Below are 5,635 nucleotides of genomic sequence, written 5' to 3' on the forward strand. Positions count from 1 at the left end.
ACATGACAGTAGAAATGGGTCACTATCAAAGCAGAGTAGCAGATCTGGAGTCAGCGCTGAAGCAACAAGGACAGGTAAGCTTATCAATGAGCACACCTTTTTCTCAGACAAAATAGCTACATTCTTCAGTCACTCATTCGTCTGGCATTACTGGACCAACCCCCCCCCCCCTGAACGTGGCTGGGAAAATGCGGAGAAAAGCAAATGTCATTTTCCAGTCAACCAAAGAATTTGTGGATGAAAATGACACAACATTCCAAAGCTGTCCACGCGTTTGTCTCTTCTAGAATGTCAAGTGGGTGGAGGAGAAGCAGCTGCTGCGTCAGAGCAATCAGCAGTTGGCCGAAAAGGTGACGGAAAGAAAGGCGCTGGGCGGAGTCGCTTGGCGTCACACCCGTCCGGAAGCCCCGCAGATGAGGTCTGACTGTCTTTTCAGGTCAGGCGGATGGAGGCGGAAGAAGCGCGTCTGAAAGAGCACATCCAGGATATCCGAGACCAAAACGAACTGCTTGAGTTCCGCATCCTGGAGCTGGAGGTGGGAAGACTCGCACAAGCGTGTTGAGGCCAGAGATGTGACGGACGGACGGACGGACGGACGGACGGATGCATGCCTCTGCCTTTCAGGAGAGGGAGTGGCGCTCCCCCGTCTTGAAGTTTCTGCAAGTCCGTTTCCCAGACGGCCTCAGCCCTTTGCAGATCTACTGCGAGGCCGACGGCGTGAGCGTACGTAAGGCGTCCCTCGCAACCCTAACCTTAACCTGAGGTCCCAGAACACCTTACATTGCTCCTTGCGCCTTTCCCCAGGACATCGTCATCAGTGATCTGATGAAGAAGCTGGACATCCTGGGCGATAACGCCGTAAGTGTATGTCGAACTCCTTATGTTCGCACTCCATGAGACTCGGCGGCTCAAATGTGACTTTTGGAAGGCTTTGCACTGAAAGAACCTTGTTGACGCTGTGCCTTTGGGCTCTTGCAGAATCTCACCAACGAGGAGCAGGTGGTCGTGATTCACGCCAGGACCCTTCCCACCCTAGCCGAGAAGGTAACGCGCACGTCCACGCACGCTCTCGCATTCTGCTTATGTGACAGCAGCCTTTCCTCAGTGGTTAGAATACATCAAAGTGACCAAGTCAGCACTTCAACAGAAGATGTTGGACATTGAAAGTGAGAAGGTAGACAGACACGCGACATCAGCCAAGGGGAACTCGGGGCAATGTGCCCCAACAATTCTGACCTTGAGCTGTGCTAGGATATGTTCTGCAACCAGAAGGGCTACCTGGATGAAGAGTTGGACTTCAGGAAGCGTTCCATGGACCAGGCTCATAAGGTAAGCCACCCTCAAATCTCCCGCCGGACCACTGATGGACGAGGATTGCGGCTCAGAGGATCATGGAGCTGGAGGCCATGTTGTACGAGGCGCTACCGCAGCGGGACTGCCCCGCCACGGACGGCGAAAAAGCCAGCCACGCTGGCGTGAATGACGTGCTGACGGCGGATCAGAGACAAGAGCTTAGGAGCGCCGTGGACCAATGGAAGCGAGCCCTGATGTGGGAGTTGAGGGAGCGCGACGCTTGCATCCTCCAAGAGAGAATGGATCTGCTGCACAGCGCGCAACAGGTAAGGGCCCAAAGCCAGCCCGGCACTTACTTGCACGCTTACTGGCTTTTGAAGGCTACTTTCCATTTGTCCGTCCTAGAGGAACAAAGAGCTGAAAGAATTCATCGAAGCTCAGAAGAGACAAATCAAACAATTGGAGGAGAAGTTTCTGTTTCTCTTTCTAGTCTTCTCCTTGGCCTTCATTCTGTGGCCCTAACACCAGCTGGTGAGTGAGCTCCAGCGGCACCGCACTCGACACCTCCGATACACTGCCAGCCGGTCTCAGACGTTGGCAGACGCTCCGATGCCGACGTATACCCCCCGCCACGGTGACAGAGGCACCGCGTCACACCGGCGCTCATCCAATCAGAAGGCAGGAAAGGCAAATTCACATGCAGGGCACTCTTGAACCAGAAGAGAGCGCCACAAAAAACGGTTGTTGCCCCAAACGCGCACTAAAAAGGGTCAGAATAACAAGAGTCCCACCGGCCAGCCGGGGCCACCCGTCCATCCATTTCTTCAGGGGGGGAAAAAATTGGAGTCACCGGTGAGTACATTTTGCATTTAGCTCTGCTTTTCTGCTTCTGTCTTCAAGTGTGTGGCATCCTGCGACCAAAGATTCAGCCAACCCCAAAGCGGTTGACCTCAACGTCCCACCACCATTCCTACCAGAGCAGGTGACGTGATGCTTTGGACATCCTTCCGTCTCAGATGCCCAAAAGTACTCTTTGCCACATCTGCGGCAATACGGTGTCTTTTCAAAGGTGCAAATAAATCCAGCGTGGGCGGAACACGCACGTCTTCGGTTTTTCCCGCTTTGTTTGTGTGACAGCTGTTGTGAAAATTTTACACAAATAAAGTTGTATAGTACAGGTTTGGCCAAGCCGCAACTCCCGAACCGCATGCGGCTCTTTTATGTTCATATCAACATTTGTGTGTGTGTGTGTAGGTGTGTGTGTGTGTGTGTGGGGGGGGGGGGGGGGGGGGGGTTGTGCGTGTTGGCTTCACTTGAGTTCAATTTAGTATTTTCGTCAAAAGCGCATGTGGTGAAATTCCACAAAGTAGGATGGGCAAACACATTCCAGTAAACTATTAGTGTCAATTGGGCTCTCGAAATGGCAGGGAAAAGATGCACAGCAAAACGAAAATATGTAGATGAACACAGGACGTTTTTATCAGAGTGGGAAAGTTTCTATTTTTTGTTGAACGTGATGGCAAACCATTCTGCCTGATACGTCAGACCTCAGCGCATTTCAAAGATTCAAATCTTCAGCGCCATGCACTTCAGCTCACTCCATGCTAACATTGATCAGGCGTCGAACCCGCAACATCATGCTTAAGAGGTGGACATGCTAACCAGTGCGCCATTATGTCAACGCATAACAACTGTAAGAACTTCCGCCGGAATTCAAATCCGCGGGGAGAGTTAACTTGTTTAAAAGGGAGTGGGCAGAAGAATTATTTAATTTATTTAAATCTATTTGGAGTGTGCGCCATTATGTCAATGCATAACAACTGTAAGTCTACTAAACAAAACAGCGGTTGCTATATGACGTCTGCCACGTCGTGGTCACGTGACGCGGACGTGACGTCGACGCCTACTTTACATCCCACCGATCACAGGACCCCTCGGCTGCATAACCGCGCCCCCTTCCCAACCAATCGGATTTGCTATACGCGAAAACGACGCCAATGGGCGGGCTCTTCCGCCAGAATTTAAATCCGTGGGCGTGGCTCGCAACAGGAAGTAGGAAAATGGCGATGTTGACAAAGACACAGCGGATGGTAACATACGACTAACGAGAGAAATATTTTTATTTTCTGCTTGCAACTGGACCGTCCAGAGCGTACACGGTAAGTACAACTCATCGTTTTTAAAAAGAAGTACTTTTGTTGCCCTGAAAAGCGAGTGAGTGTGGCGTTTGGGGGGAACGTCGAATTTCGACGATTCTTTCTGGTCAACGGTTGTAAATGATTGCGTTGATTAAAAAAGAAAACTTGATGTAACTCTACTTTTAACTGCCGTTTCAGATAAGCGGGTATTACGTCGCAGTCATGTGCCGCGGATATGACGTAATTGGCTGAACTTCCACCAAAATTCAAATCTGTTGGCGCGATGGCCGTGAGCCACTGAGCAACGACGAATATCAACAGAAATATCTTTATTTTCTGCTTGCAACTGGACCGTCTACAGCGTACACGGTAAGTAACACTCATTGTGTTTAAAGAGATTTACGTTTGTAATAGCAACGTGTAGCTGAGGCGCTAGCAGAAGTGTAGCCGCGTTGCGTTGTACGTGTGAATATTGGTCCAGGCGAAATGTTAATGTTTAATTTCATTCCTTTAGGTTCCACGGTGTTTGTTGGCTGCAAGTTTTCCACTGCAAGAAGAGGCTCGTATCATTGACCAGGAGCGAGCTACAACGGTGAGTAGCCATAACATTTATGTTAAACACTTCCTATTTCATGTCTAACAGTACTTGATTTAACAAATAACCATAAATAAATACAGTGTGGGCACTGAAGTTAACATATGTGATTATACTGCCTAATCTGTCACCGAGTATATTGTTGCAAAGTAATATAAGATCCAAAGTTGTAATTCAGAATAGTTTTCAAAAGAAGGCCATTAGAATTATATACAAGTCTGATTACCCTGAACATAACAACAAGCTATTAATTAAATCACAAATTCTTCAATTCAAAGATTTGGTAGATTATCAGAATAATAATGTCTAACAGTAATTGATTTAACACATCACGATAAGTAGATTGAGTGTGGGCACTCTCAAGTTAACATATGTGATTATACTGCCTAATCTGTTACAGAGTATGTTGTTGCCAAGTAATGTAGAATAGATCCAAAGTAGTAATCCAGAATAGTTTTGAAAAGGCCATTAGAATAATAAACAAATCTGATTACCTTGAACATAATAGTTAAGTGTTGAATATGTCCTATGAAGTCAAAATTTGGCACCATCATGTGGTGAAATTTGGAATTGCATCACATCCAATTTTGCCTGGGAACAAACAGATTAAATAAATCTTAGACTTAAATAAGCCACTCCTTCTCAAACAAGTAAACTCTGCCCATTTTGCGCAGTAGATGTTCTGTTAATATCTAGTATTTATACAAAGTCATAATTTAAATTGCTTTTAACCTTCATTCATCGCTTCAACCAACATTACTCGCTCTTATTACCAACTTGTATCGATTTAACTGAGCGTTTAATACTTCCTATCAGGTCTCAAGTCAAGATTTGGCAAAATACAATTTCAGCAAATCCAATTTTGCCAGGCAACAAAAAGAGATTAAATAAACTAAATAAGTCTTCTTCCCATTAAATAAATCAGAAAAGTCTGTCTTGCAACCAGTCCTCTTCAAACAAGTAAAGTCTGCCCGTTTTGTGCCGTAAATTTTGTGTCTATGCCTAGTATTTATACAAAATCATAATTTAAACGACTTCATTCCTTCATTCACTTTGGAAATTTGGAATTGCAGCAAATCGAATTTTGCCAGGGAACAAAAATAGATCAATTAAACTAAATAAGTCTTCTTCCCATTAAATAAATTAAAAAAGTCTGTCTTGTAACCAGTCCTTTTCAAACAAGTAAAGTCTGCCCATTTTGTGCCGTAGATTTTGTGTTTATGCCTAGTATTTATACAAAATCATAATTTAAAGGATTTCATTCCTTCATTCACTTTGGAAATTTGGAATTGCAGCACATCAAATTTTGCCTGGGAAGAAAAGTAGATTAAATAAATTTAATAAGTCTTACTACTTCCCAATAAATAAATTAAATACGTCTTACTTGTTCCCACTCCTTTTCAAAAAAGTAGTTTAAAACGAGGGCCCTTCACTCAACCTTTAACCTCAACACCGCACGTCACATTGTGTTGTATCTGTGAATGTTGGTTGTGGCCAAATGATAGTTTTCTTTCATTCGTTTAGGTTCCACGGTGTTTGTTGGCTATATGTTTTCCACTGTCAGAAGGATGAAAATACAAAGTACAACGCTTGGACGTGGGCGACGACG

General features: G+C 45.5%; 1 long non-coding RNA gene across 1 annotated transcript; it reads left to right on the top strand.

Moving 5' to 3' along the window:
• The first annotated feature begins 3,634 nt into the window (after positions 1–3,634).
• Positions 3,635–5,635, top strand: LOC137839952 (uncharacterized). The gene is made up of 3 exons (XR_011086342.1): positions 3,635–3,800; positions 3,946–4,023; positions 5,551–5,635. It is a non-coding gene; the product is annotated as an uncharacterized lncRNA (long non-coding RNA).

The sequence above is a fragment of the Syngnathus scovelli genome, unplaced genomic scaffold, assembly GCF_024217435.2.
Source record: "Syngnathus scovelli strain Florida unplaced genomic scaffold, RoL_Ssco_1.2 HiC_scaffold_28, whole genome shotgun sequence".
Classification (NCBI taxonomy): Eukaryota; Metazoa; Chordata; class Actinopteri; order Syngnathiformes; family Syngnathidae; genus Syngnathus; species Syngnathus scovelli.